The sequence below is a fragment of the Sebastes umbrosus genome, chromosome 5, assembly GCF_015220745.1.
Source record: "Sebastes umbrosus isolate fSebUmb1 chromosome 5, fSebUmb1.pri, whole genome shotgun sequence".
Taxonomy (NCBI): Eukaryota; Metazoa; Chordata; class Actinopteri; order Perciformes; family Sebastidae; genus Sebastes; species Sebastes umbrosus.
In genome coordinates this window covers 28,553,896-28,564,546 of record NC_051273.1, presented here as the reverse complement: position 1 = coordinate 28,564,546, position 10,651 = coordinate 28,553,896, and positions in this window count along the sequence as shown.

Sequence of the window (10,651 nt, the reverse complement as noted above, 5' to 3'; positions counted from 1 at the left end):
ACATGCATAGTGTCCTTTCAAAACAAACTTTCTTTTTCAAAGGAAGTTAGGTTTAGGCAACAACCACTTAGGTAGATTTAGGAAACGGTCGTGGTTTACGTTAACTTCACTGACACATGTGACTCACAGGGCTGACGATACTAACGACTCATGTGACTAAAGATGCGATGTGACAAAATAAGTCAACGTTACTTTTAGTTTCACACAGGACACAAAGAGTGGTCTTCTGGTTGAAGGAGTTTGTTTGACCCATCCTCCACTCCAGCTGCCCCCGCCCTGAACGGACTCTCACGTTATTAATACTACGTCACTTGCTCCAACCGTCGAATAACGCTGCGGGTGGGTTTACAATAGAGTTGGTTGAAAGCCTGTTTAGTCACATAGTGTTGCTAAAAGGTGCCTCCGTGCGTCGGTTTCCGATGCCGAGGGGCACTTACCAAACGGCGGTATTTGACGAGTTTGGAGTGAGAATAGGTTGATCAGTCAGTGCGCTTCTCTGAAGCATGAAATCCACTTGTGAATGTATACAAATCCCCGTATAAATTGACAGTGATGCATCTCGTGGTATTCATTTTGTTTTCATGTACATATAGCAAAGCTTTTCTTTGTTCATTCGTTTCTAAAGTTACTTCAGAGGATGTGTTGCGTACAGTATTTAAACTGGACATAAGGTTCTGAAAGTTTTCAGGTCATTTTCTATCTAGTTTTATTAATCTTTTTTTGTAATAGATCAGTTTGGCAACAAGCCTCTCTGGGTCAGATGTAGGGCTGTCCTCGACCAAAGAAATTCTTAGTCGACTAACACTCAAACAATTTCGTTGACTTATCGATTAGTTGATTAAATCGACAGATCTGTAAAACTGAGTTTCCTCACAGAGAATCACACAAAAGTACCACTTTAAATATTATGTTTACCAGAGATGTGCTCATAAGTTCCTTGGAAATAAGTAATTCCGCATGAAAAGCATAAATAACGATTGACTTAAGAAATCTTAGTCGATTAAGATCAAAACGACCAATTATTCGATTAATCGACTAAGAGGGGGCCGCCCTAGTTAGAGGGCATCACATGATGTGCAGTTCCAACTGTGGCTACTGTGCCCAAATCACTGCCGACACTTATAATGCTAACCTTTTCTCTAGCGCCACCATCAAGTCAACATTTCTGTTTGACCAACACTTTGGTACATGTTAGGAAAACTGCCAGATGCCAAAAAATGTATTATGGATATTCATGGACCCCAGAGGATGATCCCTTTTGGCTTTTCCTTTAGCGCCATCCTTTGGAAAAACTGTCTATGAGGTGAAAATATAATGTAATCTGCAGTGTGTGGTTTCACAGTGGATCTTTAATGGTTTGAGTCTATTTTTATATAGTGTAGTTCTGGTTCACTGCCTCCCCAGAGGGCAAGGTCAGTATTAATTATCACCAACTTAATGATTCAGAGTTTTCTAACAGGTCTTTGACCTTCACTCTGCCGGAAAAATCCACACTGTCACATGATGTTTCCGCTTCGTCCATTAATGCGTGATTGGGGCCACAGAGAAGGCCTTGGCAGAGGGCTGACAGCGCTGTCACACTCTTTAAATCACAGCACAACGACTTAGCGAAAGTCCAAGATTTATCTTAATACATGTAGAAGTACACGATTAATACAATGAAGACATTATTTGGTTTGGGGTTTTTTGACAGCTATTTCCCGTTATAAATTAAAAAAATCTCATGTTAACGTTTTTTCCGCTGCCATCTGTGTATCATCGGGGACCGAAGCTGCCATCTAATCCACGTAATGGAAAATCTTTACAGGTGTCCAAGAGGTGTGATCACACACTGCCGCAAGGAAACAGCCCAATGAAACTACAGAGCCTGATATTAAGTCTCACGGTGAGATCACACACCAGTAACAACTCAATGAGTCCACAGAGGCTGGACACACACACACACACACACAGTGTAACAGTAGTCAGCGGTAAAAACCAAGCTGGGATTGGATTAGTTGTAATACAATCAGATTCCTCCCCACACTGACCACACTGTGAAACGATATCTAATCAAGGTTACTGCTGAGGGATGACCCAAGGGTGAACAAAACACATACACCTCGCTGACACACACCTCACCTTACGGACAAAGTGAGAAAAAAAAGTGACACATGAAGCATCTTCTCACTGATAAAACATCTTTCTCACACATTTCCATTAAGAGTGTCTCACAACAGCTCCCATGATGTGCATGTGAATCCTATCATCAGCTCAACAATAATACACTACATGTCTCCATTTGCGCCCCTTGGACCATTACACTCTGTGTGGGATTCAGCATGGACAGAGCTCACACACACACACACACACATACACGTCTTAAGGAGCTTGATAACAGGCCTATGAATCATGGCCGATCCCATCAGCAGCCGAACAAAGCCGGGTCTCAATTTGCAACCCCTGGACCGTTCCATTTGGCAAGGATGCTGTAAAAGATGCAGAGGGTCAGCTCTCCATCAGCCCCGGCGCCGTAGACGCGTCGCCCGCGGCTCATTCCCCACGGCCCTATTCACGGCTTAACGGCGAATTCAAGAGGGATTCGCAGCCACAGGTTCAGAGCGAGCCGTGGCCTTGAATATGGAGTAATCTGACTGTCTGCGCTGCATCCTGCACAACCTAATGCTCCGAGCATAATGGGCACCTGAGAGGCCGAATGGGAATGCGGGTCTCTGGATGTGTGTGTGTGTGTCAGTATTTGATGTGTGACCATGCTTTGTGGTATCCTTTACTACTACTGCACATCACTACTGTGTGGAACTCTGCTACATTCACAACATATTTAGAACTAAAGGTCTTTGCACACCTAGTCCGTATTTTTCGTATGCATTTTTTTAATCCGTCATCCGATATATATATATATCCGTCATACATTTAAACTATGCTACGCACCGGTATCACACATCGAGGGGCGTGATAAAGCGTCTGTATTTTACGCCCTGGGAATGAGAACGAGGTGAAATATTAGGTAGCATACAGTTCATAGTTTTCGCAAGCCCTCAGAATGAAACAAATAATTCAGGGACTGCATGATCAGAAATCCTGGAGGAGCTGAAGGGGCAGTTGTTTGTGTGTCCACATGTCTGAATTTCACATTCTGGCAGGAGAAAATGAGGCCAGCGTGAAGCCAAGTCAATCTAGCATCAACTCACTGTCATTTGTCACTGTCTGCCCCCAGCTGTCAATCATCTTTGCTGCATTTGATTGACAGGAGCAGAATAAAGGGTTCAAAATAACCCTCTAACATGAGCCCAACTAGAGGCCAATGTGTGTGGACAGCAGGTCAGCTGACATGTGAAAACGTAAACGCTCTCCTGAAAAAAGCTACACACACACACACACACACACACACACGCACACACACACACACACACACACACACACACACACACGCACACACTGACACTGGCAAATAATGTAGAAACACACACACAGGGGGAATGCTGGGAGTAAAATTGATTTTGTTGTTTCATTTGAGTCTATGCGGAGGTAGAAGGAAATTACCGCTTTTATTGTTGTAGTCAGAGTAACGTGACGTCATATCCGTTCTGTATCCACCAACCAAAACAAACAGTAGCCAGCTGCAGGGAGCCGAAACGAGAAAGTAGAAAATGGCAGAGGGTCTACAGTGGTACGACCTGCAACTTCACATTTTAAATCCAACATGGTAAACATTACACATACAGTGAAGTACGGAAACACTTTGGATTTCACACATTGCAGGAAAAGCAGATCTAGACATCACGGCTAAAGCTGCATGCTAACTCTGTCATGGACAGGAAACCTTATCATATGGCAGAAATGTGCGGTCAAGCCAGCCGTCACTCCCATCTCTGTGGTCAAATCGTCCGACGCCACAACAGTAGTGTACCCATATACTGACATTTATGTTACTGTAAATGCATTCAAACGGCCCCAATGGAGCTGATCATGGATGTATAAAGAGAACGGAGCTGACGGGAGCGCTAGAGACGGACTTGGCAGAAGTATAAATATGTTTTCAAAATAAGGTGTAACTCTATGTACAAAATACATATATGGGAATAAGATTGATGAATTATATTCACCAGAAGTATAAAACATTACATGCCCCTTATACATAAAAAAAGGAAATACCACTAATTTGTGAGGGAAATGTCTATCCTTTGATTTTTGGGTTGCTGGAAAAAAATGTATATGCCTGACAATGACATATTGATATATATGACTTCAGGACATCTCTGACTACATACATGCTGAAAATCAAACATTTTTACTATATTATTTTAGATATTTTCCTAAGTAAACGTCCCTAGAAGTGTATGATTCAACTTTTTCCCATGGTCAAGTGTTAAAAAAGTTAACAAAAATTGCAATCAATTTTAATATCAAATCACAGTACTTGTAGAATCGCAATACATATCGAATTGGCACACAAGTATCGTGACAGTATTGAATCGGGAGATAGGTGTATCGTCCCAGCCCTAGTTTTTAATGTGCTTAATGTGCTCACAAGCTTTCTAGTGTGCTATAGTGGCTTTGTGCTGTTTTCATGAGGCTTTTCTACTCTCCATTTGCAGTTTTCTACTGTCCTTTGGTCATTTCCTGTTGCCTTCACAAGGTTCTCTATACTCCAATCCAGAGTAATGCTGTCACAAAAAGGTTTCTACCATCCAATCGTGGATTTCTACTGTGTGCACAAGACTTTCTACAGATTTCTACTGTCCTAAATAGCCGTTTTAGTGTCCCACCATTTTCTATAATTCAGTGTTAATAGGAACCTTTTTCAATGTCCTTTCTGCATTTATCAGTGTTTCCAAATATTGATAATGATGCCCCCTACAAAGGCACTCTGAAAAAAAATGAGTAAAACACATTTTGTTCAATGTATGAACAGTATTTAGAACAATGCACAGCCTTGTGAAACCTTCATCTTGGGGATGGCTTTGTTTCATAAAGAACAAAGTGCCGAAGTGCCAGCTGTGACAAACACGCTTGAACAATAACAGAACAAAGCACAGCGGAGCAGGGAGGGTAAAACACAAGTGTCGGGAGATGAAAAGGAAGTTTGGAGGGTGAGATGAAGGGAGACACAGAGGGCCGGACATGAGGAGAGCCACCACTGTCATAACTGACACAGATGTTAACAAGTCCCCACTGCATAATGCAACATATGGGCCTTCTGCACCTCTGTCCATGTACTCACACACACATACACACACACATCACTTCGAATGAATGTACATACACAGAGAATGTATTCCCTCCTCACCCTCTTTGTTTGGAGGATTTTGCTTTTCGTAGCGAAAGCCATAGCTCACTCTGATCGGATGACAGCGGTGTAGGTGGCGAAATTGAAAACAAGACAGCGAGATACAGGAGGCAGACTTTAAATTAGGTCGCCACTATTTTCTTTGCTTCCCACTCATGTGCGTGTCTGACGCTGCAGTACAGTACTGCCGATTTCCCCAGGGCTGGTTCAATATGCCTCTTTTAGTGTTATGGCCTATTAAACCCCTATGATAGAGGGGCTGAGCTCGAGGTGGCATCTGCTTACCACACACACGCACACATACACACATATACAAACACACAGATCCTCGTGCCCCAGGTGCATTGTGGGGCTAAGTTAACCAAGCAGGCCATTTGGTGCGGAGCAAATAACGTTCTCTAAAAAGGTCAGAGCAATTTAAGAGTCTTTTTTATTGTTTCCTGTGATGGCCCACAGCTGTGGCAGGCAGAGTTTATGCAGCTTTTATGTGCTGCGAAGGTGAACTAGGGGTGCCTTGTATGCAGTATGTTGGACAGGTACACAAAATCAGGAGGACTAGATTAAGACTCTTTAAACTGGCAGTCTGCTAAGGTCATTTGACTGGTGCATTAATGACAGATGGATGATAGATGTATAGATAGATGATGGAATTTAATGGCTTTTCACAGCCCGTTAGACATGCCTGTTGGATGGCTTCAATATGTGCACAACAATGGTTGCTATATGTATATATAAAAATATACTTAGTGTTCCAATAGAAGAAAATAATTAATGTGGTGGAGGTGTGTGTTATTCTTCAGGCTTTTGCACATCAGGGACGTGACGAATACACTACACGAAAAAGCAAAAAATACTCGCCTGCAAATATTATTTGTCTAGGGCTTTTATTGTGAAAGGTAAGAGCAGAAGGAGTGGTCTGTCTTGCCTTTGTTAAGGGTTGTGTCTAGAAGGTAACCCCCAAGTTGCAAAAACGTGCGAAACTCTCGCAAGACTCGCTGCCCGACGACCTATCCTATCCTTAACCATTTCAGGTCAATGCCTAACCTTTGCGAGAGTTTTGCAACTTGGGGATTACCTTCTAAACACAAGCGTTGAAAGGAGTAACAAAGTTTGACGTCTTGGTTCAGAGCCTCCATATTGTTGTACACTATAGTGTACGTATTGAATATGTCCGTCCCGCACAATGTGATTGGTTGATATCTTCATTCGAAGTGCGACAGCTCAGAAAAATCCACCTTGTCACAAAAAAAGGCGCTTTTTTGCCACGTAAGATTTGCATTCTGTATGAAAGTATTTGTGACGAAAAACAACAACGAAAAAATATGTTGACACACAAATTAATCGTACGAACCCCCCCCCATTGTGTAAAGAACTTTACAATAAACTAAATGTGTTTACTATTTTCCAGATGCAATGTCCAGCCACTATGTTCAAAAAGATTCCCATTAACAAACAACATTTCTGGAAGGTAATGTCACGTGACAGTAGAAAGTCACCTGAAGACAGTGGCAAGCTCGATGAGGACAGTAGAAGGCTACAATGGACAACAGAAAGCAATTATGGGATTAGAAATCCATGATTAGGTTGGGCAAAGAATTTTTGGGACGGCAAAAAGTCCCAATGGGAAAGAAGAAAGCCTTGTAGAGGCAGTGGGTCTTCTTGTGAGGACAGTACAAAGACATAAAGGGACCCTAGAAAATCGAGATGTAACAGTGGAAAGTCACATGAGCACATTAAAGAGTCACGCGGGTTAGGGTTAGGGTTAGGGTTGTAGTTAACCTAGTTAGGACAGAAGACGAACACAATGGACAATCAAGAGTAATGACAGCAGAGTAAAAAGTCTTGTGAGGACACTAAAAAGTCATGTTTTGGCTGTAGAAAGCTTTGTGAGAACAGCAGATAAAAGGACAGAAGGCAACATTGTGATGCTAGAAAAGCATCAAAATGTTTGTACAAAGACTGGTAAGCACGTTAGATAGCCTTGTAAGGACAATAGAGAAGTAAAATGGAACAGTAGAAAGCCTTGTGAAGACTAGAAATCTATTATGGTGGTGCAGAAAGCTTTCAGATGACAGTAAAAAGCCTTGAACAGGTTGCTTTTCTGTGCTTCCCGAAAGAATGTATCCTCATATGATGTCTTACAAAAAGTTGTTTCTCATTTCCGTGCGTTTTCCTGCAACACGTGTCAATTTCCGCTCGTTACATGCATACAGTCTTTTCAAAATTAACTTCCATCTTCAGACGAAACAACTTGGTTAGGTTCATGAAACAAAACTATTCAGTTAGGTTTAGGAAAAGATCGTGGTTTGGGTTTAAAAAAATCGATGGAAGTGGTGTTACTTATCTATTGAAGTTACGTGACTAATAAGTCAACGTTGACTTCTGGTTTCCCCACGGGATACAAACATTGGTCTCCTGAGTGAAAGTCTGGTCTTTTTTGACCCACCCATCCACCTTGACCGTCTCCCCATGTGGGGTTTGTTGCTATTTATACTTCACGATTACATGGATTACATACAAATTGATTTTGTGGGATATATACAAATTACAGTGCATTACTTTTCGTGGGTATAGCTATGAACGGTGTATGAGAAAAGCCTGCCCCCAATTCATATGAGCGTTTTCACAAATATATGTAGAATGTATTTTTGAATCTAGTATATTTCAGGTATTTAATTTCAGATTTTGTTTTTTGAAAATTGAGACAGTCCAGTTGTAAATACAGTTGATGTGACAATGGTTAACATTGCTGTCAACCACTTATGTAATACTGGTTGTAGTCACCAAAGTCTTAATCCTTCACATAGAAACTGTGAGGTATAGTAAGGTTTAGGCAATTAAACCTTACCCTACTAAAACAACCATAATGTGGAGGGTACAGTTTAATAATCCAGCCGTGATTCTGTTTAAAACATAAAATCTAAAGTCGGTGGACAAAATAAAACAATATTTCAAACATTTAAAAACATTTCTCTTGATAATAAATATTGTATAAAAATCAAGAGATTTTGAGATTCTGATCCTGATTTAATGTGATACCAAGTTTTAAAGTGTGTTTGTTAAAAGTTGAACCCATGTTTAGGTTAGTTTCAACAGTGAGAGTTAACTGACGGGGAATAAAATGTCTCAGTGACTCTAATGGGATGTTTGACAGCAGAAGAGCTAAGAATAACCATGGAGGGGGCTGCTGGGTCTGCCTCTACATGACAGATGGCTGCTAAACTGGGAGAGCTCAGGATTAAATTTGGAAAACTCTCCACTCACGTCTTGCGTTGTTGGTTATGTAAAACACTTTCCTCTGCTGGAGTAAAAGCCTGTTCAAACAGAAAGGATCCTCTCCTCTGTGGTTATGTAGACCAGCAGGAGGGGTTCATGTCCTCGCATGTCTTCCGACCAAATGAACTCATAATGCCTACATAATTAAGCCTCAAGTGGATATACAATGTTCACTCCTTTTAAATTCACATGGGGAATGTACTCGTACTGCATGTACGTGCATTCATGCATATACGTTAGTCTCTCAGGACCTACTAGCCTTTGTGTCTTGCATGTGTCACGCAGATTACATGCTTCAATAAAGACCAACACCCTCAGCTGCTATAGGTCAGCTCACTGCATTTACAGGGTGTCTGCTGATGTTTTTTATTGTGTGATATATTATATTTCTTTATTTTTTTTTTCCGATGTTTTCCCTTTATATTTTTCTTCTTTACAACAACTTATTATTTCCATCTTTGTCGACTGTTTGTTTGCAGATTTTTTAACCTGTTTCTTTTTCCTTTGTTGCATAATTTTTATATATGCAAATAAACAATAAAGACTTTATATGCCTAATTTCTCTAAAGTCAGCTGTCCTTCCCCATGAATAAAGATGTGATGTAAGTGATGATGACAGTGACGGCCTGACGACTTTGTTCAACTCGATGCATTTTTAATGCCGAGATCTCCGTGTTGAATCTATACATGAAGGATCAGATTCATCTATCATACATAAAGGAGAAAATTGGGTAAAGGAAGCATAATTGCCGCTCATGTGAACGGACAAAGAGCTGAAAGTGATTTGATGTGTGTGGTGTCATTTAAAGGGTGTCGGAGAGAGAGCGAGACCGGACTGGAAAGGCCGTCATCGACGTGTCGAGCAGCTGGACTCACCGAGGAAAGACAATGAGGAGAGAGAGAATGAGAGGACGGCTAAACAAAGAGGGGATGAGATTAGCAAGCTGCTGCTGTGAAGAGATAAAACAATGAGCGGATGGATGGATATTGTCCACAGTGAGAATACAATGTATGGATGTGTGCCTTTTTATGGACATATATACATTACCTTTACTTTGTGCTTCTCATGTAAATCACTGTTTTTACTTTTCATTTTATTTGAGACCTTTTTTTATGAACATTTAGCTCACACAGAATAAAGCAGCTGTTGGGGCGATGTATAAATAGCACGACATTATAACAACATTCCATATGTCATGAGGACTCATTTTAGGCTTGTCGCCTGTCATTTGTACGCTACGCAACAAAACAACGGTAACGGCCACAGTTAGGTTTAGGCAACAAAACCACTTATTTAGGTTTAGGAAAAACTTCATGGTTGAGCTTAAAATAAGTAAGTAAACTCAGTAAAACACGTACGGAATCAACGTAACATAGGTACGGGAAAAAAAGCGTCACAAACGTCACTAAGAAACACAAGACAAACATCACTGACGTAACTAGCAAGACAAAGCACTGGTCTCGAACACCGGCCTCCGGGTTTAAAGTCGTGTGTTTGTTGGACCCATGACATGTCAAAAGCAAGAACGGTGTTCTTATTGCGCGCTAAATGCCTTGCGCATTATCGTATTTCCTGCGAGCGGGCTGAGTGAAGACATGTCTATAATCTTCACAGAGGTGACATCGCCATCTAGCACCAAAAATGAATAACCCTGCATTAATTGATTTTTTCACTGCTTGGAGGGAGCGCAACAAGCTGTAAACACAACACTGACATATACACTCACCGGCAACTTTATTAGGTACACCTTACTAGTACCGGGTTGGACCCCCTTTTGCCTATTTAGTTGCCTATTTTTTGTTTTTTGTTTTGGGGGATGTTCACTCTCCTTTTAGTTCCGTTTTGGTTTACAGCACCTCCTGAGAAGTAGGCCTGTAAATGGGTCTTTAGCTGCAATGCTTCGCTATGTTCAACAGCTAGTCTCTAACGCTGTCTGCTGTGTGAGGCTGGTAGGTAGTGTACACTGGGTTTATCTGAGCTTTGTTTTTTACTTAATGCTGCTGGAAATGATGCTGGTGAGAGCGAACAAAAAGGGCAAAGCCGTAAAAAATCAAAAGGATGAGCCGAAAGACGTTAAAAAGTTC